Raw genomic sequence first — 25,572 nt, 5'->3', positions numbered from 1 at the left:
GTACAAAAATAAATATTGAAATATTAACAACATATTTTTAATTACAAGATCACTTGCAAATTATTTTAACAGTATTTGACATATACTGTCAGAAACAATGGAAATGTTAATGTCTTTTCTGTCTCTAGTTTCTGTCATGCTACACTGTTAAACTAAGCTTCAGCTATTTCACAATGCACAGTTATTTCTATATTTGGTGAAAATACCTAAATGTTTACGCATATCTGCAAGTTCATCTTCTATATTAGGTAAATTGTGCTCACTGACATCTGAAACCACTGAACCAAGATTTTGATTGCCATGCTTCCTAGAAACACAAAAAACTCTTCAAAAGCTCTGTGACAACATCCCCTGAAATAAAAATCAAAGCCGTATACTTTCTTTTTAAGATTATTCAGTTCAAATGGTGACACTTTTACTTATTCACAAGGTGTTCTTTTGATGAAATGACTGGTCTGGTAGACCATGGATACCATTGGCAATGAAAATTCAAATTGACAGGCATGTAGAGCGATGGAAGATTTGATGTGTGATATGAAATCTTTGGCTATACTCAACAACTCTAATGAGACTTTTCCAAAGTCACTTTTCAAATAGTTTCATTCTCCCCCTACAAGCAGTAATCAAAGAATTATTTAAACAGTATGACACCACATGGTTTGAAATAATTCCCCCGGGATTACATACTTTGCAATTTTAAAACAAAAAACAAACAAACAGTAGGAACTATTTTATGGACCCAGTTTAAAGAAAAATAGATGCAAGCAATTATTATAAAGTTGACATAGCAAGATATGCTAGGATTTAACACTAAAATAAGGAAGTTTATTTTGAAGGTTAAAAATATCTCATTCAGGGTCTGAAATGTTCAATGTGTTTACTAAGCTTTTAGAATTTAAATTCAGAAAATATTTTCTCAAATGCTTTATTAATACAAAGACCCTTTGGATTTATACAGATTAATATATTTGATAAAAAATTATTTAGTTCACTTAGACTGAAACAATGGTGGTCTTTCCTCAAAATTTGATCAAATCCCATTAGATCAACAAATATTAAAATTTTATATATGCTTTGAGGTCTTTTAAAAATTTTATGGACAGCCTCATGCATTCTCTAATTCCCGGCATGTCAGACAATAGCAACAGTGGAGCTTTATTAAGCACTGTGAATACCTATCTTCAGTTTGTTGAGACATATCAGGTTCTTCATTTTATTCACATATCAAACCATGTAACCATGATGAATTTAGCATACTTTAGTCCCTTCCCTTTCGCCCTGCGGCTGTACATACATATGCTGATAGCACATGCTGTACATATATATGCTGATAGCACATGCAGAAAAATTACAGGGAAAAAAGTTGTCTACATAGAGAGATCTCTTTTTTAAAAATAAATTCTTAAGAATAAGCCAAAGAAAGCTCCCAATAGTTAGGAGCTCAAGCAGGTACAGCCTGCTACATTTGGGAAACTCTACTTTGGGCTTGGTCAGAGATGTCTGAATTGCCACTCCCGCATCTGAGAGAACAGGGAGGAACTTGAGCAGTTCAGAAAAAAGTCAAATGAGATGAACCTCTTAGTCCAACAACCAAGCCTATCAGACTGAAAAACTGAGGCAGCAAAGGGCAGAAGGAAGCAGACATACCAGGACATTAGCAAAAAGGCAGAAAGAGCAGTCCCAATTTCACTACAGGATAAAGTGAAAGATACTCATAGGAAAATAAAAAACTGGATCCAGAGTAACTTGGAATATTTCTCAAGACAATTCTGTTTACATACAAGTTGGGAACCTCCCAAAAAACAAGGAACTATAACTTTATCCTCTGTCCTTGTAGATGCAGTGACATTATAGATGCACGCTAGAACTTTTCTTTCCTATAACCACTTAAATAAAGTTTCCTTGTCTATTAGGAGAAAGGCCATGCTCAGCAGTTTAAACATAGCATTAGCATATTAGAAAGAACCATTTACTTCTTGTCTGCATCTGTAAGACAGACTCATTCATATATAATATCACACATTAACATGTTACATGAGCATCTGGAAGACAGAAAAGGCTATAGCAACATCCAAGCCTCTCTGTTTTAGTAGTACTGTTGGATACAAAGAGATATACATACATACATACATAGGACAAAAAACCACAACAAAGACCAGAAAACTAACAAAATTAAGCCTTATCCAAATCTATGCATGTATAATTAGCTCATTTTCTCATTTATCTCTTGGAACATTTCACAGTCAAAATTTCAATAATGTGTTATGAAATCAGATTCAGTCCCTGGCACCACCGTGAATGCAGTGTACATTTACAACTGAGTACATTATGACTACTATATAAGCTTACCTTTCTAGGAATCCTCCAGAAAATACTAATTTTTGAAAACTTTTCATAAAATACACTGCAAAAAATGAATGTCTCAATTTAAAAAAAGATCACTCCAAACCATACTACTATCCAATTATGTTATTTCCATGTGTCCAAGTCACACACATACATATTTATTTAGGCTACAGATACAAGAATAGGGTACAACTAACAAGTATTTTATCATAGTTTCTATCCTTCTCAGAAAGTGACATTTGAAAGGCTAATACAGCACAAAAGTAGTATGGAAGAACAGTGATAATAAAAAATATAAGCAAGAAAAAGAAAACATACTTACACTTCTGCTCTTCCCACATAGATTACAGGTATTCTTGCTCATGTTGACTCTATGACAAAATCGGGAGTGTTTTACAAGTTTCAAAGGAGAGTTTTTATCCCTGGTTCAGCCAAATATCAGCTGAGATACTGAAAGGAAATTAATTTATATCATTAGCATGAAGGCCTTTCAAGTTGTACAACACTCAGGCATAAGACACTTCATCAGTTTATAAAAGCTGCAAACATTTTAAGATCCACTAGAGCAGATGTTACTCTAAACCACACAGCAAGCATACCCATGAACAGTTTTTGCTTTCCTGTCAATAACAAATGCATACTAACTCAAAACCATTACAAAAGATTACAGGCTTCTGAGGCAGAGCTTTTTGCCACAGTTAACAAGATATTGGCAGTATTGTTTGTAATAATGAAATAAGCTTACTGAATATTTTTATCCAGTTTCTCAATCTGAGGGAATCCATTAATTTATATGCTATTCAGGCTAGGACATACGCTAAATTAGTGGAAGAAGATTAGCTATGGTAATTTTCAAATTCATGTTGAAACATTCCCTGATCACTATTTTTCTGTGGATGTAATACCTAGAATTTTCACATGGCGTCAAAAGAAGAGACCTCATTAAACTAGCCCAGAGGTACTTCCAGGAGCCAGATTAGTGTAGTTTATTATAACAGGCACATGAGTCATACAGGCAGATGCCTTTCTTCCAGATCTTTCAAGCTTTCCAAGTTTTCATTAAAGCACCGTGGATTTTATTCCTGTTGAACATGATGGATATGACCAAAATATTAGCCAAAGAAAATGTGCAAACTGAAGTTATTCATATTGGACAACAGAACAATATATATACACTTTTATTTCATCATCTGAGTCATTAAGCCTTAATAATAATTATTTATATATAAGCTGTAAACACAACAAAGACTAAAATAAAGCTAGTGACTTCAAACTGAAGATTTTTCTCAGATTGCTTAGCATTTAAATTACAGGGGACAATTAAAATGTAAATATTTCTACTGAGCTGGTTGATCAATTACAAATTTTTTTTTAATTTTTTTTAACAGGAGATTAAGAGATGACAAAATAAATAGAAATAACTTGCCATTTATTTTCTGTTCCTAGCGCTATGTTTTCACTACCTTTCAAGATTTTTTCATGGTGTGAATGTATATTGAACAAAGTGGGACACATACAAAATACTAGCAATCACTTCAAGTACTAAGAAGTTTAGAAAAAAATACTATAGAGATATTGTAAGAGGAGAAATTAAAAACAGCAAAAAATTTTAACAGACTACTTGAGAAGATTCCAGGGTGAATCACAAGATTTAAGTTCCTGTAACATCTAGTATATTATTGTTGTTTATTTGTTTGGGTTTCTGTATGCATGTCAGTCTACTTACAGAAGAAGCATATTTTCTTTAAACAGAGCTATAGAACACTGCAAAATAGTAGTTGCTGCCCAATTTGATAGACTTGCACTCTTCCTGCTTGTTAGCCTTACATCTCTTTAATTGTATTTTGTTTTCAAAAGCATTCCCTAAAATTTGCACAGGTATACATTGAACTGGCTGGGAAGCTCTTATGTTGTTTTAATATTTATGACTTGACCATGAACAGCCTGGAGAGTTTAATGCTTCTGTGCAACAGTTGTTCATCCATTGTGTTGGGCGAAAAAGTTTTCTCCCTGGAGTTAAAAAAATGGTAACTCTGAGGGGGTGGTGTCCCTTGGGGTTGACCCAATCAGCGCTCCTGCAAAATGTAAACATATCACCCCAGACTGGAAAAGAAGGAGGTTGTAGTTGTTAGGGAAGAGAGTGGTCACATTGTAAAGCCATGAGGAGAAGGGGCAGGAGCCCCACTGGGGGCTGGGCACCCCCCAGCCCCAGCTGGGGGGCTGCAGGAACTTGGAACAGTACTAAACTGAGCCAAGTTCTGTAGCTGAGAGCTGGGGGAAGTTTCCTTGCTGTGAGCAGACAGCCGGAGATACTGAAAGCAGCGGCAGAGACAGCAGCAAACGGAGAGACTGTGGCAGAAAGCCAACAGATAAGAAACAAGCATGCAGCAACGCAGAGAGAACTCCTGCAAGGAGAGAGAGAGAGAGAGAGCAACAGAGCAGGACTAAGCTCTACAGAAAGAGAGAGAGTTTGGGGTAAGAACTGAAACAAACTCCCCAAACCCCACTGAGACCTCCAAGAGAGGAGGAGGAGATGGACTCCTATTTGAGAGGAGTCTTGGAGTGCAGCATGCACTGGAGAGAGGACCTAAGAAGCTCAAGATGTCCTGGAGCTGGACTGGGATGGCCAGATGGAATGCGGAGGGGTGACCTTGGCCCGCCCCCCCCGCTCCTGCTGCCAAGCTGGCAGTTTTGAGACAGAGCACAGGAGCTCTGATAGAACTCTTGAGCCAAAGGTTTTCAACTGAAAGCTGCCCGAGACGTTCTGACTCAAGGGAGCTTGAAACCCCCGAGGAAAGGGACCATCACGAAGACTCCCTGCACTACGTGATATGATGTGGTGACACGAGCTTGTCCCTGATATCACAGTCCACAGAAGAGAGGGGGGAGAGGACACCCCCTTGTGTTTAATGGAAGGAGATCCAACTACAACAGTCTGGCTACTGCTGCTGCACGAAGAAGAGAGGCTGATGCCTTGAGAGTGGAAAAGATCTTTCCTTTTCCCTTCTGGACTTTTACTGGAGGGAGAAGAGATTGATCCATTGTAAATACTGCTTTAGCATAGGAGGAGTAATTAAGAGTGTATATATAATGTATGATAATATTTATTTGTATAGTGCATTGTAATATAATTCCCTTCCCCCCATTTTGAGTCTCGTGTTGTGTCTGGAAAACCCATCTCACACTGGGATGAGATGTGGGAGGAGGGTTTGGACTCAGGAATTGGATTTTAGGGGTCTCAAACTACGACACCACCCTCTACCAGGAATTTAGGAAACAGAAACTAAGGTGAAGACATTGTCTTCATCAGGAGGTAACATTCTGTATGCCTATATATTGTGCTTGCTAAACATTACATAAGTAGTTTAAGTCTGCTTATCTTAGGTACTTATCTAAAACCTGATTAAACGGGTTTCAATATATGAATGTAGAATAAAGTGATTTTAGGGAGCAGACTGCTCGCAGCTAGCAAGATTATGGTACTACTTTTTATTTCACTAAATCTGACTCTAAGGTCACCTGTGTCTGCATCAGAGCTGTGTTTAATAAAATATGGCACTAGACTTAAGGGTTTTCTCCTCCTTTCTGATTGACAACTACACAAATGTTATAATTAATCATTTGAAAATATTCATGATCTAGAAAGATTTCCAACAGTGATTTGGGTTGCCAGTCACTGCCTGAAATTTTTCTATAAAAGGTGCAACAAGGACTTGAGACGCAGCTTACTCCCTGTTGCTACCCAACATCCATTTACATGAGTGAGATGAAGAACTCATACTGTTTATCTGCAACATGTCTCTATTTCTAAGCAGTTCTGGGCTGATAAGGTAGCCAAATTTCTTTCAGTTAAATCATATCATATCATGGTTAGGCTTTGCGAACGAAGATTTGGGGAGGGCTCTACCCATAATTGTTACAAGCACACTGGTGTCTAAAAAGGCCAATACGAGAAAGGCAAGTCCGGTTGCAAAAGACACAGCAGAAAGACTCCTTAGGTGGTATGTTCTGCAAGGTACGATTCTTTCTGCATTGTCTTTTCTCCTCAAGAGTGATCCCGCGTGCTTTCTCAAAAGCATCAGCAGTGTTATAGATAGTGTGTCTCCAGACCTCCCAATTGGAGGCCAGAGTAGACCAGTTATGTTGATCAATATGGCCAAGGCTGAGATGTTGTTTCAGGGAGTCCTTGTTATCTTCTCTTTCGGGTTCCTCTCATGCAGCAGCTGGTGGCAGGTTCATCATAAAGCAAGATCTTAGGGAGGTGGTGGTCCTTCATCCTTTAGGCGTGCCCTGCCCAGCGCAGTTGTGCTCTCAGCAACATGGCCTCAATACTTGTGACTGTTGCTTGCTCTAGAACAGACTTATTAGTCACATAATCTGACCAGTGGATGTTTAGGATTGTACGGAGGCAGTGCTGATGGAAGCGTTCTAGGAGTCGCAGGTGGTGGCGGTAGATGACCCATGATTCAGATCCATATAAGAGAGTACACAGCACTATGGCTCTGTAAACACTGATCTTTGTACTTTTCTTCAAGTGTTTATTTCGCCAAACTCTTTTATGAAGCTTCCAAAGGCACTATATGCCTTTGCTAACCTGTTGTCTATCTCTCTGTCAATCTTACCGTCCAAGGAGATGAGGCTATCTAGGAAATTAAACTGCTGGACTGCTTTGAGTTCTGATTCGCCAATGGTGATATGGGGATGATGGACGACTTCCTGAGGTGCTGGTTGATGGAGATCTTCAGTCTTCTTTAAGCTGACTTCCAGCCCAAAGAAGTTCAGCAGCGTCTGCAAAGCAGGATGTTAAACACTGCAGGGCTGCTTCTGTGTGGGTGACAAGGGCAGCGTCATCAGCATAAAGCAGCTCCTGGAGAAGATGATTTAAGGTCTTGGTGTGGGCCTTCAGTCGCCTTAGGTTGAATAGGCTTCCATCAGTACGGTATCGAATGTAGATACCATCCTGATCATCGAGGTCTGCAGTGGCCCTTTGGAGCATCATGCTGAAAAAGACTGTGAATAGGGTTAGTGCGAGAACGCAGCCTTGTTTCACAGCATTAGTTATTAGAAAGGGCTCAGAAAGTGTGTTGCCATATCTGACTTGGGCGTGCTGATCTTCATGGAGTGAGATGATCATTTTAAGGAACTTGGGGGGACAACCTAAGTGTTCCAAAATCTGCCATAGATCTTTTCTGCTCACAGTATCGAAAGCCTTGGTGAGGTCGACAAAGGTTACATAGAGACCTTTGTTCTGTTCCCTACACTTCTCTTGCAGTTGTCTGAGAACAAATACCGTGTCTGTGGTACTCCTGTTGGCTCTGAAACTACATTGGCTTTCAGGTAGAATTCCTTCTGCTATAGCGGGTATTAGTCTGTTCAAAAGTATTCTTGCCGGATTTTGCCAGCAATGGAGAGCAGAATAATACCACGGTAATTTGAACAGTCTGATTTAATTCCTTTCTATATACAAGGTGATGATGACTGCATCTCAAAGGTCTGATGGTAGTTCGCCTAGTTCCCAACAGCACACCACGAGCTCATGAAATTTAGCATGGAGTGCAAGGCCCTCAGGTTTCCAGACTTCAGGTGGAAATCCATCAACCCCAGCTGCCTTGCCAATTTTCACCTGCTGTATGGCCTTAAGGGTTTCTCCTAAAGTGGGGGCAGTATCCAATTCATTCTTCACTGGTTGTTGTGTGATGGACTGAATAGCTGAGCCTTGAACTACATGGCTAGTACTGAAAAGAGTGTGAAAGTGTTCAGACCATCGATTCAGAATAGAGGTTTTGTCTGTCAGAAGCGTTTGACCATGTGCACTGAGTAGGGGGCTTTGGAGCTGGTATGTAGGCCCGTATGCTGTTTTCAGGGCTTCATAGAATCCTCTGTGATCACCCGTATCTGTGCATAATTGTGTTTTTTCAGCTAGATTGATCCACCATTTGTTCTGGATGTCATGGAGTTTCTGTTGGAGCTTGCTGCATGCAAGACAAAAGGCTGCTTTTCTTACATGACAAGATGGCAGTGCAAGGTGTGCTTGGTGAGCAGATCTGTTCTTCCTCAACGATTCCTGGATCTCTTGATTGTTTTCATCAAACCAGTCCTTGTTCTTCTTGAGGGAGAACACTAAGGATTCTTCAGAGGACTGCAGGATGCTGTTTTTAATATGGTTCCAAAGTGTTTCAGGAGAGGCATCTGTAGAATCTGTGGAATGGTTTTTGAGCCTAGTTTGAAGATTTGCCTGGAGTCTGTCTCTCACTGTGGCTAATTGGAGATTGTTAACTTGGAGTCTTCTCCTTGGGATACTGCCCCTTTTAGGTTTGAATTTAAGATTGAAGTTAAGTTTACAGCACACAAGCCGATGGTCTGTTTGGCATTCTACACTAGGCATCACACGGGTATGGTGGACATCGTGGACATCTCTCCGTCACACCAAGACATAATTGATGAGGTGCCAATGCTTAGATCTGGGATGCATCCAGGTTGTCTTCAGACTATTTTTCTGCTGAAAGATAGTATTAGTGATGGTGAGCTGTTGCTCCACACAGAATTCTAGCAGGAGGCGTCCATTATCGTTGCAGCTTCCAACACCATGCTTGCCTAATATTCCTTTCCAGACTTCAAAATTCTTTCCTACTCTGGCATTGAAATCACCAAGGATAATGATCTTATCATCTGCAGGAACTTTTTGGGTAAGGTGGCGCAGGTCAGTGTAAAATTTATCTTTTTCAGCAGGGTCAACTTGGAGAGTTAGGGCACACATACTAAAGAGGACAACATGTTGCTTGTTGTGTAGTGGAAGGCGTAAGGAGATAATGTGGTCAGAATGACCTGTCGGCACATTTTCAAGTTTAGGAACAACAGAGTTTTTAATCATGAAGCCAAATCCTGAGAGATGCTTTTCGGTTCCGGGTTTATCTGACCAAAAGAGTGTGTAACCAGCACCATGTTCTCTAAGGCTGCCTTCCTCGTGAAGGCCAACTTCACTGAGAGCAGCAATGTCGATGTTGAGATGTGACAGTTCATGGGCAATTAGGGCAGAACAACGCTCAGGACATCCGCTATCCGCAGAATCAAGCATGGTTCTGATGTTCCAGCATGCTAGAGTTAATTTGGGTACACCTTTGGAAGCAGGTGTATATGCCTTTGTCTTTTGATCTTTGAGTGACTGCATTTGCAAAAGATGGCTGTTTCGACCCTCGCCCGTCGCTACAGGGCTTTGCAAATGTGGGTAAGGCCTTCGAGCCTGCACAATGTATTTTTTAGGTGAGACGCAGTATGCGCGGAACTGAACCCACCCTTTAATCCTAAGGTTCATCTGCCGGGGCCGAGCAAGCTTGGACGGTGGCAGCAAGGTCCTCAAGACGTAGGTTTAATTAGAGTGACCTTCTCTTAGATGGATGCCCTTACAGGGCTAAGTGAGCTCCATCTGCCAGGTTTAGAGTTGTCCTTCTCCTCTGTGTGCTTCGAGGCTCCCCCTCTCATCTCCCACAAGGGCACAGTCCACACCGGTGAAGCTCCCCCTCTCTCTCCTTTCCTCACCCAGGGGGCCAGGCCTGTGCACCCGGGGCTGGGCCACACATACGCTTCCGGGACAGGGGCCAGGCCGCACTGCATGCCTTCATTTAAATAGATATGGGAAAAAAAACCCACATCATCATACAGAATTAGAGAGCTCTGAAATGATCTTCTGTCTCTCTGATCTGCTGCAAGATAACTGCCACTGCTCAAAAAAAACCCGTGTTGTTTACCGACTTTAATCTCAGAGGAAAGTAAAGCATGCTCCCTTTACAACAACCGAGGATAAAAAGGCCTGAGCTTATGTCTGCAGTGTATGAGTCATCCAGTGTCCAGGACCGCTTCTGGAACACTTTAATGTTGGCTTGTTTAATTTCAGTCAGAGTTGCTTCCCCAGCACAAGAGCATACAGAAAAAAAAATAGCAGAAACAAAAGACCAAAGACACTCCAATGAATCTATTAACTTGCACTGAAGAAATTTTCAAAAGCAATAGCCTGTGAAAGATCCAGACAATTGAAACAGATGTGAAAGAAAAGCAAAAGCATCCAGAGCACATGCTCAATTTTTTCCTCCCTCCTATGCTAAACAAGACACTGTATTTTCGTAGTTAATATTGAGTAGGAAAAAGCAGGTTGTACAGATAGGCTATAACAGAGACATGAGAAATCTATTATTAAGAGAGAACTGTGCAAATAAGCACCTGAATATTCAAAGCCAAATATATTCCTGTTATCAGGAAAAAACACAAAGGCGATCAGGTTGGTTTCTCTTTGATGAATCCATACTGACTCTCCAAATATCCAGAAACTGATGCTGAAAATTTATTTATTTTATATTGATTCATTTTAGAACACTGCGACTTATGGAGAATGTAAAAATATGACTCAGAAGGTAAATAGTGTCTCTGTATGTATGCATTTACACTGATTATGAAAAACCATAAGTAGCATGAGTATGAACATTCCACATTCTTTACACTTGGCTAAATTCAGAGTAAACAAAACCTTGTATGTCATATCCAAAAAAGTCAATGTTACATCAGTTAATAAAAAAAAGGTGAGAGAAATCTTACTTGTATCATTTCTACTTTCCTTATATCCTCAAAAGTTAAGAACACTACTATAAAAGCCAATGTTTCAAAACCATAAGGAAGTTACCTGGAGAAATGTACTATATACAATATTAACATCTCTGAAGAGTACATAAAAATAGCATTTAAACACACCAACTAGACTGAATTAAATAATAAGTGTTTTGTATGTTAGTGCTTTTTTTTAATCAGTTTCCTGGTCTACAATAACCTCTTCTGTTGGCATGAATGATATGTAAGCGATCTCTACTGTGGCGAAAATGGAAACAGGTAACAAGTAACATAAACATTTCAATTCAGCAGAATAGACATAAACTCTAATGACACTTTCAGAACCATTTTTCATTTTTTCAAAGCAAAACAGTATTTACTATTATTTACTTTAACAGTAATGCAGAATATTTTTACTGTCAGCCCTTGATTGTTAAGTACTGTACCCTTTTTTGGGCTGGAGTGTAAATTCCCAAGACATTATTGAACAAAATTAAGCAACACTGGAGAATTACTTTCCTATATACTTCCTCCAACAATTGAAAAGCATGAAATGCAGGTTATGAGAACAGCTTTTTGGGAAAATTTTGCAGTTTACACAAGAAGAAGAAGACTTCTATTTTCAGAAGTTTCTGAGGTGGCATACTGCTGTATTGGTACAATGCAAGTATCAATGCTAGACATCTTGGAGGACTTGTTACTAGAAATCTCATTAGTGACAGCTATGTATTGGATAATGAATACTGGCCAGCAAGAGTCTGGGTTTTCAATTAAAAAAATGGAGTAAAATTACTGCAGCAGGTTATAAAGCACTGAGAAATGCAAAGATACCCATATTGCTAGATTATCTGTTTCTTTCCTTGGAAAAAATCATAAAGCCTTGCTGTGTTTTCTGGAGAGAGGGAATGTGATTTTAGAAGAATACAGCATGACCTCCAGAGAGAAACTTACATCTACTAAGCGTATTTTTTCGTTTTCTTTTTTTTTCAGTACCTTCCATTCATACCAGAGTAAGTGTCCAGCACTTATCCCAGAAAAATGCTTTAGAACAGATAGAGAGAGACATGAAAGCTGAGGAAATTAGCTAGGCATTGAATCTGGGGAGGGGGTATGAAAAAGCAATTTTGGGTAAGAGTATTTCCACTAAAATGTATTTTCCTTATGACTGTATATTTGATAACTTCATTTATAAGCCAACAGATCATTTTATTCATCAATTCTGTGTGTTAGCACTGAGGACTCACAGCCAGGGGCTTGTTCGGATTCAGTTCTAGGGATGAATCAAGACTGAACTAAACAAGACAGGCTTTCACCAAAGTACATGAAGCCCTATCATCACAGCTAACTACCAAGTGTGACCACAAGAGAAAAAGTGCTTGCTTTTTAACACACTGAGAAGATTTTTACTTTACAATCAAGTAACAGCAAAACCTTCTTTTTTTTCTTCAATTTTTTTCTCTTGCTGAAAACAGATTAAATGGAGATAGAAAATATCAGAGGAAGTAAATCACAAAGTACTTTTTCTCTAGTCCTCTGCCTCTTCTGGCAGATGGGAAATAAGAGTGATATCAACCATCAACACTTCTGATAATGTAATGCTAACCCCTACTTAAATAACATTTTAACTAAAAGAATGTTATCTTTCGTTGTCAAGGAAGTCCTTTGCATTCTGAAGTGAAACACACATTTATGATGGGTTGCATCAGTCTATGTCTGGCCTGAAAAATTGAACCAAACATACCTGGGAGAATTGTCTGCTGCCAAGGCCTGTCAGCTTGTATCAAAAACACTCAATTTAACCTCAAAATAAGTATGGCAGAGCATGTACTAAGTACAGGGGGGAGAATAGCCTGCGTGCCCTGGCTTCCAATCTACCACAGCTGCCTGGCAGGGCACCAGTAGGCTGACTCCGAACTAGGCTGAGAACTACCCTGTGAATCAAATAGTCAAGGTCATTGCAGTTCCCTGTCCCTATTCACTACCCCACACCACCACCACTCACCAACATTTTTAATGTCACCTGTTGGTGGAAAGAGCAGGGTTTAAGGAGCCAGAGCAGCAGCAGCAGATTTGTCTTGCGTAGGAGGTGGCCAAGCCAGTCAAAGACAGGTCCAACAGTTCTGTAGCTGTGGCCATCAACCCTTCAGGACCCAGGGCTCAGCCAGTCAGAGATGGTCAGAGCACCACTGCAAGTGTGGCTGCAGGTGCTGTTGAAGGTGTGGCTGGAGAAAAAAGGCACTTGCCCCAAAGGGTGCCCCTCTGAGGGAACTGAAGCTCATTGGAAATCTGCACTGGAGCAGGGACATCTTACAGAAGGGACTACACCCACAACATACCAGGAACACTGAGGAAGGACATCTCCCTCAGTTGTCTCTTTCATAGCTTAAACTGTCACGGTCAATCAACTGCTTTGTCATCCTGAATCATCCCTATCACTCTTCTGAGCCTGCTCAATCCCTCTCTACCAGAGAGGCCACCTTCTCTCACAAACTCTTTGACTGTTACACATGCAAGAAAATACTGTGTGTATCCACACAACAGCACCCTGAGGTCAGGCACTGCTAGCCCCAGGTTTCTGCCTGGTGGGTAATGACTGTCCTAAGAATACTTAGTATTTAATGGAGGAACTGACTTAAAATAGCTGTAATACTCCACAAGTCCTCCAGCATGTGCCTACTCTCCTAGAACTGAATGGATACTACATTTATTTAACAAAAATGAGTGCTCTTCACTATGTCTGACCAGGACCTCCCACAGAGCTCAACATGCAGGTGGTCCTGGTACATATGCACCAGCATAATAATAGTCTCTGCTTCATCATCTGCTGTTTTCCACATGCTTCCTAACATTTCAGTTTTCTCCTCAACATCTGAGCATCAAGCTAACATATTCATACAACTGTTTACTTTTACCCAAAGACCCATTCTACACAGCAACATTTATTCTGAGCCCACCGTGCAAGTTCTAGCTTACCCTGCTCCCACTGAGTACATCACTTTGAATTTCATGTTAGATTTCATTTACTATTTTATCATATTCTGCAGTTTTCGATTTTACATAGTTGTCTTTAATGCCATGAACAGCTTAGTATCACTTTTTTTCTTTCCAAACCATTTTTAGCATATAGAACAGCACAATGCTCTGCCTCCTGGCAAGCTCACATTTCAGAGTTAGCAATTAATCCATTTAATTCCTGGGCTCCTTTAGAAATGTTCTGTCGACACTTGTGCACTTCACCTGTTTATTTAATAAGCTCTTCCACTATTATCTAAATCTGGGGCAGGTTTTGATGTTTCTTACAGGAAAAAAGAGACATCATGATCTGGAGGAGGTTTCTTAGCATATTTTTTATCTTTATACCTTTGTTTTTATATCTCTTTTTTGGTCTTACTCATTGCATTTTCATATTCTATGTTTTATATTTTCCTCATTTGGGCAAAACTTCAACTTTTTAAAGGATGTCTTTGAGAGGACTGTCTTCATCTCACTGTTTCCCCATGTCAGCTTTCTTTCACTTTCTAAAAAAATTGCAAACTATCCATATCCTCTCAAATGTTTTTCTTGGGCTTCTACGAGTTTTACAAACACACAAAAAAATCATTTTTATAGAACCATGTCATTTTTCTTCTTCACTGTGTCTAATAATACTGGCACTGTTTTCTGTCCTTTCAAATTTCCTATTTGATAAAAATTTTCCAACTCTACTTTTCTTTAGAGATACAAAAATTACCTGAGGAATTGCATCATTTTGAAGCGTGCTCTTTCAGAATTATCTTCCTTCCCTTAATCTTGAATTTAAAACCTCAGATATAACTCAGCCTCAGTGAGTTTAAAACTGTAGTACAATCTCTGGATTTGATATGTTACCTGCTTCCTTTGAGGTTCAGATGAAGTCTATTCCTCTAAATAGAATTGTTCTTTCTAGAAGAATAAATCGCTTGTTCTTGCACTATTTTCTCATCAACAGGTTGAAATGTTGCCCCTCTTCTTCATTTTTGCATGTAATATGGAAAGCACTTGAGAGAATACCACTGCAGAGGTGGAGTATCACTTATACAAGTTTTGAAATCTTTTTCTGGAACTGTTCACGCTTTCCCCATCTCTTCATATACTCATTTGAATAAAGGATAGCAAAAACACCATTTCAAAATAACACAACCATCTTTTCTTTTGATATGGCTACAGCTGTTAAAATTTACTTATACAGTTCTAGCACACAAAATTCATAGTTGATACTTTAACTTAAAAAGATAAGTGTACATAAAAATCAGCATACGCTATCTCCTTTAAAAATGTTTTGACTACTATAAGGCATCAGTAATTGTTTGTTTTCCACTACCCATCCACGACATGCATTCACATTATGATATTACAGGGTAACTCAGTGTCTGTATAAAGGGTTTTGTTCTTTAACTGGCAGCACTAACTTTCACCTGTGCCTCAAAGCACTGTTATTTCTTCACATTCTGTGCTTTTCCAAAACCCATCATAATTTCCCTCCTTCTGTTCATATTTGCCACAGCATATATTTCCTATATTTTATAGTTGAAGTTTGTTAGAAATTAATCCCTTCACCCCCAAGCTGCTCAGACTTTTGCCATTATCATTTCAGGGCATTTCCAGAGAAACAGGTCCAGACTGAAGTAGCAAGGCACTGGAACTCAGAATCTGGCTCTGTGTCAAAACACATAACACACTGCATACTGTTTAGGGAGAGGTGTGTGATACAAGTGACAAACCCTTGTAACTTGCTGTGCAAGGCTAACAGTTGTGCCATTTAAGGCAGGTGTTTACAAGTAAAATTATTCATAGAGGTGAGGGCTGGGAACAGATGAAGAGATTTGTTAAAACCTAGAAATAAAACCTTTACGTATTATAATTTTCTATCTCATATTTGGACAGAATTTTGCTACAGAAACAATGGAGTAAAATCAAAGCTGGCAAATCTAAACTGAGGGAACAACCATGTTGACTATGATTTTAATGCTATTTTGTCTAATAGTGGAATATATAGTTAGGAAACCTTGTAGTCTAGACAAAATCTTGGACGTGTTGGCTTCAGATAAACCTCCTGATTTTATTCCTGTCAAATGCCAGTGACTGTCAGGGTCAAATTGCTAATCTCTGGTTTGTGAACTCAAAACATATATATATATTAATGACAAAACATTGGCTTCTGCAAAACAAGATACACATCTATCTTTTGATGATTTTGCATCATTTATTTAATTATACAAGCAATAAGAAGCATGTTACTGTGGAATTACTTCAGGTGACTGAAACTGAGCTGTCCTTATGTTTGACAGACCTAAATTTGAAAGGTTATATTATTATATGGTATTAGACTGAGAAGGTGTATAAAATACAATTTCATGTCATTCTTCCTTTGGCTGAATTTAATCGAAGGAGATTAGATTTCAAAATCAATTTCTTTTACCTACTGATGAATACTTTAAAAATATACATAATTGTAATAATACTACTATACTATACAAAACAAATTTAATGTACTGTTTAATGTGTTTATTGTCCATCAATAGAAGAGAGCTTCTTTGTAGAAGAGGAGTTAATATGATCAAAACAGAAACACAAGAATCTTCATAGATAAAATACATAGCATAGATAAAATACATTTGCTGTAAAAAAAAATGTGTTCAGATTAGAAGTATTTGGATGAAGTGCAAAAGAAAAGGGAAGAGAAAAACAAAAAAAACCCCAGACCACAACCAACTGCAAATGGGAAATCCAAGAAGAAATTTATGTCTATGTCCAAAGTCTAGTCTAGAATTTTGAATTTTCCTAACTCTTTAACTTCAGCTAGGCAGCAGTTTTCATAGATACAGCTAGCACCAGTTTCATGTAATCATAACTTTTATCATCTCCTGTACTGCAATTAAAATTTCTCTGTGGTCACAACAAACTTCAGGACATCTAATTTTAGATACAGAAAAAATTAATCTAAATCTTTATCTCTACACACCCTGGAAAGGCTAAAAAGTGTTTTATTTGATCATATTTTTCTCCCTCTTCTGGCAGAAGAAATAGAGCAATTGAGAAACATACAGAGGACTCAGTTGTGCTGTATTTCTTAGTCAAAAATCCTGATTGCTTCTTTCAGAGCTTTGATTCAGGGAAGAAAGTGAAAACAATTCCATGTATAAGGTATACCAAAATAATCACAGATGTCATGAGAACTCAAAGCCATCACAGAAATTAAAGCTAAAAGAAGCCCACAAATTACCTATTTGTTATTGAAGAAGGAAAGAGTATTAACAAAATGCGTGCTGTATTAATTTGCAAGAGCACTTCAAGGTTTTTAATTTCAGCATTGAAAAATACTTCTTAAACACAATTAAAGTGACAATATGATCTGCAACTAAATAGCCAACCATGTTAAACAAGGGAAAAAAAATTAGAGCTTGAGTTAATTTGAGACAGTGCATCTCCTAGATACTAAAACCTTTCCTCTGGTTTAAGGACCTTTGACGTTTGGACCTTGGACCTTGACCTTTGGATTAACATGGAGAATGTTATTTTTTCTCAAATATAAGGGCCTGTAGTCTTTTCTAGTTATCTTCATTATTTAAAAAGTAAAAAGGACCACGACTGCGAGAGTGATCAACTCCCAGCCAACCCTGAAATTGTGCAGGATCTGCTGCTCCAGGTGGATCCCTACAAATCTATGGGTCCTGAAGGGATTGGCTGGAGAATCCTCAGAGTGCTGCTGAGGTCATTGCAAAACCTCTCTCAATGATTTTCAAATGGTCTTGGGAATCCAGCGAAGTCCCAGCTGACTGGATTTTCAAGATTTGTTCTGATTTTCAAGAAGGGCAGGAAAAGATTCTACTCCTGGAATCATTGGTCATGGCTTCATGAGGGAAAAGTTCTGCTTTTTGAACCTGATTTTCTTCTGTGACAGGGTAACCCACCTAACTGATCCGAGAAAGCCAGTAGATTTAATCTTTTTGGATTTCAGTAAATCTTTTGATACTGCCTCTCACAGTATCCTGCTGGACATAACATCCAACATACAGTTGAATAATTGTGTTACCCAGTAGGTGAGCAACTGGCTCAGAGGTTGGGCACAAAGAGTTATAGTGAATGGGGTAACATCAGGCTGGTGTCCAGTTGCAGGGGAGTTCCAGAGGGCTCCATCCTCAGCCCAATTCTTTTCAACGTCTTCATTAAAAATTTGGACCCAGGACTCACAGGAATACTAACTTTGCCAATGACACTAAATTGGGAGGATCTTCAAGAGCAAAGACGCCCTGCAGAGAGACAAATTAGAGAGATGAGCAGTCACCAACTGTAGGAAGCTTAACAAGGCCAGCTGCCAGATTCTGCATCTGGGATGGGGCAACCCCAGATGTACAGACAGACTGCGGAACAAGAGGTTGGAGAACAGCACTGTGGAAAATGATCTGGGGGTCCTGGTCAATTGCAAGTTGAATATGTGTCAGCAGTGCCCTGGCAGCCAGAAGGGCCAACCGTGTCAGGGGAGGCATTGGGTAAAGCATCTCCAGCCAGTCGAGGGAGGGGATTGTCCCTTTCTGCTCTGCACTGCTGCGGCCTCACCTTGAATATTGTGTGCAGTTTTGGGCACTGCAATATAAAAAAGACATTAAGCTATTAGAGATCATCCAACAGAGAGCCATGAGGATGCTGAATGGTTTGAAGCGGAAGCCATATCAGGAGCAGCTGAGGTCACTTGATTTGTTCAGCCCGAAGAAGAGAAGACTGAGGGGAGATCTCATTGCAGTCTCCAACATCCTCACAAGTCAAAGCAAAGGGGCAAGTACTTCACTCTAGGAAGTACTTCACTCTAATGACAGGACTCAAGGAAATGGCATGAAACTGAGTCAGGGGATGTTTAGGCTGGATATGAGGAGAAGGTTTTTCACCTAGAGGGTGGTTGAGCACTGGAACAGGCTATCCAGGGAAGTAGAAGTGGTCACAGCACCAAGCCTGTCTGATACCAAGAAGCATTTGGATAATGCTCAAATAATCCATGGTGCACTTCTTGGAATATCCTTCACAGGGCCAGGAGTTGGACTTCATGATCCTGATGGGTCCCTTCCAACTCAGCATATTCTCTGATTCTACAATTCTAAGAATATACCATTTATATGGCATATTCACTTTAACAATTGAGACAAAAATATTTATATTACATTGATAACTTCCTAGGCCATAAAGTTACCATGTTAATAAGTTAAAAGCAAAAGGTTTAAAAAATGACACTTCTTCAGTATGTAAACTGCAGTATATGAAACATGAACCCTTATACAGAGGAAAAGGTCTTTCTCTCTTTGTTTCTCTCTCTCATTCTCCTCAACCTACAACTATGCACCAACCAGATACTATCGGAAGGTAATATTGAAAACTAGAAACCTAATACTGTCTTGACAACTTGAAACTAGAAATTGAGGGGGAGGATTGTCTATTTTCTTCACAAGTCCTGTAATTCAAGAAATTACTTAAAGCAGTGAATTTTAATTCAACTCTATTACAAACAATAAAGGAAAAGAAAAAGCCTCAAAGAAGAGATTGTAACCAAAAGGAAACATTCTCTAACTGCTGTTGTTTATGGACAGGTTTCAAAAGATATGCATGCTTAAGATCAAGAAAAGCATTCCTTAAAATATAAGTATTTCTGACCTTTAAATTTGAAGTATATGAATATGTATATATTAGTACTGAAACAACCAAACTACATAGAAAAGCTCACAATAAATTGGTTTCAACATTGTCATTTATGTTTAAAGCACAGAGAATAACTTTTCCCATGTGTAAATATTATGCGTCCGTTCCTGTTAAATGCTCCATCTTCCTTTCCTCTGCAACATCAGTTTATACTGCACCATTCCTATGTGATGTTTGACATTTTGGGAACAATAAAAATAGTTTCATTTCTTTTCATGTGGCCATTCACTAAATCTGCTATTAGTTTGTGCCTTTGCTACTGTTCCCGCTTTGTTACACTGTCATAGCTTAATTTTTCCTGAATTTGTGTTACAAGAAGTTTCATCTACCAACTTTTAACTACCCTGAAGTCTGAAGTCTGGCTTCTCCAAGTTCATTGGTTTGGTTTTGTTGTTCTTTTACTTTCCGTTTTTTTCATCAGCTTCAAGGACTTGCCCTCCATTTCCACTTTCTCAAGTAAATCCCAATACTTACTACCCATCTGAGCTTTATCTTAGCTTTTTATACCAAAACGTTGTAACAAAATCATCAAGAATCTGACCGACAGTTAGCATCTTGTAGTATTACTCCTACACAGAAAAAAATTAATAAGCAAAACCAGACAAGAATAAGACATGTGAACCCTGACCTCAATGGTAAGGATTTCACAAATTTTCCTTTAAGCACTGAATACTTCTATAATTTGTATTCACTAGCTTGTTTAATTTCACTTGCTTCATAGTAAACTTCTGTCTGGGACCTACTAAAGCTTCCTTTTCACATTTGGCTTACAGCTGTGTAGCAGGACAAGCTCTTAGAACTGCTAGATTTTAATGACAGCTAGCAGCTCTCATTCAAAATCAAGTTTCTTCACTGTTCTTGTGTCAGCGTGACTGAATGACACTACAAACATTTATCCTTGCACCTATGTTCAATCTACATTCTTGGGCAGGATGAGCTTGTTAGCCTTCTGGCAGTCATCCTAGGAGAAGGACAACTCTCATCCCAAACCCGAGCAGATGGAGCTCACTTAGCCCTGTAAGGCCATCCATCTAAGAGAAGGTCACTCTAATCAAACCGTCCAAGCTTGCTCGGCCCTGGCAGATGAGCCTTAGGATTAAAGGGTGGGTTCAGTTCCACACATACTGCATCTCACCTAAAAAATCCATTGCGCAGGCTTGAAGGCTTTACCCACATGCAAAAAGTCCTGCAGCGACAGGCGAGGGTCGAAACGGCAGGTGAAAGGTGCACTGGGAACCGCAGACTCAACCCTGCATGCAGGCGGTTCAGGATATTGGTCATTTGAGACTGACGGAGATGAGAGTCTCTTGGGGCAGCACCCTGAACGACCAAGCAGCCTTTTCAAGGACAGCACTGCTTGCTCCACTCGGAGAGGGGCCTAGAAAAGGTGGCCTAAACAAAGCTCATCTCCACCTTGACCTGGTTGGTTAACCGCAGACCAACGGGCATCTTCTTCCAATGCGGTCGCACAAAGAGCAAAAGACAAAGGCATGCACCTGCCTCCAAAGGTGTAACTAAATTAACTCTAGCATGTTGGAACATCAGAACCATACTCGATTCTGCGGATAGCGGACGTCCTGAGCGCCACTCTGCCCTAATTGCCCATGAACTGGCCCATCTCAACATCGACATAGCTGCTCTCAGTGAAGTTGGCCTTCACGAGGAAGGCAGCCTCAGAGAACACGGTGCCGGTTACACACACTTTTGGTCAGGTAAGTCCAGAACCGAAAAACATCTCTCAGGTGTCGGCCGAATCATGGGTCATCTACCGCCACCACCTGCGACTCCTAGAACGCTTCCATCAACGCTGCCTCCGTACAATCCTAAACATCCACTGGTCAGATTATGTGACCAATACTTCTGTTCTTGAACAGGCAGCAATCACAAGTATTGAGGCCATGCTACTGAGAACGCAACTGCGATGGGCAGGGCACGTCTCCAGGATGAAGGACCACCACCTCCCTAAGATCCTGCTTTATGGTGAACTTGCCTCCGGCTGCCGCAAGAGAGGAGCCCCGAAGAAAAGATACAAGGACTCCCTGAAGCAACAACTCAACCTCGGGCATATTGATCAACATAACTGGTCTACTCTGGCCTCTAATTGGGAGGCCTGGAGACAGACTATTTATAACGCTGCTGATGCTTTTGAGAAAGCACGCAGGATCACTCTTGAGGAGAAAAGACAACGCAGAAAGAATCGAGCCTTGCAGAATACACCATCTAAGGAGTCTTTCTGCTGTGTCTTTTGCAACCGGACTTGCCTTTCTCGTATTGGCCTTTTTAGCCACCAACGCGCTTGCAAGAAACATGGGTAGAGCCCTTCCCAAATCTTCATTCACGAAGCCTAGCCATGATGATTGATGATGTTCAATCTGTGCTATGATGAACAATATAGATGAATTAATTATTTTTGAGAAATTAGAAGTGAATAGAGAAAAGGTTTTTTGCACCTTCTCTTGGATCCACAGGTTTGAGTCAGTCAATCGTGACAATTCTCTGCTGAGATTAAATGAGCCAAAAACATATAAACAACTCAAAGACAGAGCTTTGCTGTGTACAGTGCATGATTAACAAAGAAAACAAAACAAAAACCTTTTTATTATTTGTCCTCTTTTTATTACAAAGTCCTCTTTTAGAGGATCTTCAGGGATTTTTTAACATTGGAATTAGAAATATTATCACATACAAAGTGCAGCAAATGTTACTACAGGTAGAACAGAGGGCAGTAAAAGATTAGAAAATAGTTTATAACAACACGTCAGGGAAAAGTGGAAAAAAATATTTCTTTCCTCCTCTCACAAAAACTATCACAACATCTTGAATGCATACTATGCTTATCTAAAATGCCACTTCTCAGAAGTGTTAATAAGTGATTTGATGATACATTTAATGACAAAAATGCTGCAAACAATTTTTATAAATATCTAATTTTCTATTTGCAAACTATGACCGCAGCCTTTGCAAACTATGACTACAGCATTTGCAAGCAATTTATACCCAAAATTTCACAAATCATATCACTGATAAAAAAAGAAAAGCTTTATAAGAGTGTGAGGGCTTTTTACGTCTGGTGCAGTCCCAACTATTTTTGAAGGTGGGCGAGGTGAGAAATCCTCTTCTTTTAGCTCATCAGAAATAAGTAAAACTCAGCACCTTTCCTTAGAGATCTAACTCCCAACTATAAAAAGGAGCTGGAAACCTTCTCCATCTCCTTATTTAGCACTCTGTGCTTACTCCAGGATCATATTACAAATGTTACTTTGCTATACCCATATCTTTCTAGACCTGTGCTCTGCTGCTTTCTCCTGCCTTTTCTTAAAAGCACTAGCCCCTTTATTTAATTTGGCTGTCGAAGTAATCTTTCAGCTTCTACAATCCATTAGTCTGTTCTGCGGGCAGATCTGTAAGGCAGTGGCCTCCACTGATCAAATGGCTATAGGACAAAGAGATGGTTCTCTGTCCTCTCACTGAATAGAAAGGTAGCTGCTATACCAAGGGCACTAACCAGTTACGGCTCAAAATACAACTCTTGATGGAGATGAGTAAGATCCATTCATTCACCTTGTTTTTTCAGGCACCTCTAAATATTTTATTCATTCTTTTATTTCTCCTCTACCACGGGATTGGCTCAGATGAGCTTCTCCCCCGAGATGCATGTGTTATAGTTGAGAATATATTTCCTTTTTTCCACATCCTAATCTTTAAACATCTGAACATGATACCAGATCTGAAAATATTAAAAAGATTCATGGACACACATGATTTGGGAGTAAAAGTAAACCCGCTCCAGATTTACAAGTCTAAAAATCCCAAAGAAAAATCCAACACCACCCAAAAGCCCAAAGCAGACCACCCCCATTCTTCCTACCAAAATAAAACAATGACCCCTGGCCCTGAAGATGCTCCAGTAAAAATAAAATACAACTGAAACATTTCTTCATTACTTCCTTTTTTTTCAGCTGTTACGTTATACTTCTTTCACTTTGCATCACAAAAGATATTTCTGTTTGAAATAAAAGTCATTGTCACCATACAGTTTTCTAATCAGGCTAGCTTCCCTACTTTATACCAACAGCTTCTCCTGGGCATCACTAACTGATCTAGAAACACTAATAGCACCACAGTCAAAGGATTATGGACAGAGCTCAGGCAAGATGCAAGACTAGAAATTATTTAAAGATAGATGCTTATTAATGTAAGTCTCATTCAGAAAAACAACTCTGCATGAAAATGCAGATGTATATCTTCCTAGAGTACTTTATAGCTCATTGTATAACACAACCTGACCATTACTATTGTATCTTTATCTTAACTGAGAAAAACATGAGTTGTGTTCAATCAATAGCCCGTTTTGGTCCTCACATTGACTTGTTGAAGACATTTTAAGTCATTAATTTAAAGAAAAGTATTTAATTTCAGGTAATTCCTCTGTCTTCCCATGATTAAGTTTAAGTCAAGATTTACAAAGGTCGTCTAGAAAAGGAGCTTAGCTAAGCTAAGCAATCAAGAGCATGTATACAGAAGTTCTTAAAATGTCTGACCTGCTTTAATTAAATTAATTCATTTCTGTTTGTACACAAGGCCTTTATCTAGCAACCTATCTGTCACCAGTCAAAGGAAATGCCACCCAAAATTACTTTTTCAGGGACACACACAGACAGAGGTTATACTGCTTGCTATCATCATGGGGTTGGACAGCCAACCATTCTACCCTGAATGTGAGATGGTGTTAAAGGTTCTGACAAGGAGAAGAGGAAGTCAAGCTCCTGGGAAGGGTGTTTATGGCAGGGACAGACACACACTCTTGGAGTGGAGGACTCTTCCGCATCTAGAGCTTTTAGATGCAGCAGATAGGTAGAATTCACAAAACTGTAAGAAAGATAAACATTACCAGTCTGGGGCAAAGTAAAATCAATCACTGTGAGTCAGCACTGAAAACTGTGCCAGTTTTTTTATTTTGTCCTGAGAGGAGGAAGGAGATGTTACTATGGAACTCCTTACCACAACCAGCAGTGTAGTAACCATAAGAAAGGGTGGTAACACTTTATGCTGCCTCACTGAAATCCAGAGTCTGACATTTAACTGTATCCTTCATTTTATGGTAAGGGAAGATATTAGGGAAGAAACTATGAATTCCAATTATAAATAGAGTTAGCATGAAAACTTTTGCATAAGGTTATTTATCCACACTTTGGTTTTGTGGTTTTTTTTTTTAAATCATAGCTGTAACTAAACAAACCAATATAGTGGTCAAAATTATCAGATTAAAGGTCCATATAACCTCATCTATTTGTTTTTCACAGTGACAAACACCAGATGCCCATGGAAGAGCAGAAGAACACAGTAAGATCATAGGTGATGTTCTCCTTGCATAACCTCCGAGACTCCAGCAACTTCCAGTTCAGGAACAACATTACAGCAAAGTAATGTTCTTGTATTAAAATGTTTTTGATATATTTTTTTAGCATAAATTAAGTCACCTGTAAACTGAATAAGCTGCATCATGTAGAAAACTACAGATATATTCATGCTTTTCACATATTTTTCACTTCAAAGGAACAATAAGCACGTGTAGTAGAATAGGTCCCTTTTTACATTCCAAGTTATAAGTGTTTGTTTTCCTACAATGTATACAGCTTTACAACGCACAGAAGAACAAAACATAAATGCCATCCATTTAAACATATAGACTATAAAAATAACAGCTAAATTTCAATTGCAAATGCTTTGTCTCTATTGAAGAAACAAAACAAAATTATCCTGGTTTTATTTTAATATACCAGAGTATTGGATATAATTATAGTATATTTTCCATTTCTATCAAGATCTGTCTAGAAAAAAAAAGTGAAAGGATAAACATGTGAGCCTATATCATCATCAAAAAGTTATTTCTTGGAGCAGAAGTGAAGTAATTTATTTTTATTTCTT

The 25,572-nt window shown here is 39.1% G+C and overlaps 1 long non-coding RNA gene across 1 annotated transcript in view; it reads right to left on the bottom strand.

The window, feature by feature from the left end:
• LOC113961274 overlaps nucleotides 1-25,572 on the bottom strand; it is a 185,197-nt gene that overhangs the window by 73,865 nt on the left and 85,760 nt on the right. Inside the window, exon 2 of the long non-coding RNA XR_003532256.1 lies at nucleotides 2,669-2,796. This is a non-coding gene — a long non-coding RNA (uncharacterized LOC113961274). The remainder of the gene's footprint in view (nucleotides 1-2,668; nucleotides 2,797-25,572) is intronic.

This window comes from Neopelma chrysocephalum, unplaced genomic scaffold (assembly GCF_003984885.1).
Source record: "Neopelma chrysocephalum unplaced genomic scaffold, ASM398488v2 Primary Assembly neopelma1_97102, whole genome shotgun sequence".
In the NCBI taxonomy this organism is placed as follows: Eukaryota; Metazoa; Chordata; class Aves; order Passeriformes; family Pipridae; genus Neopelma; species Neopelma chrysocephalum.
This window is presented reverse-complemented; position numbering and strand designations above follow the sequence as displayed.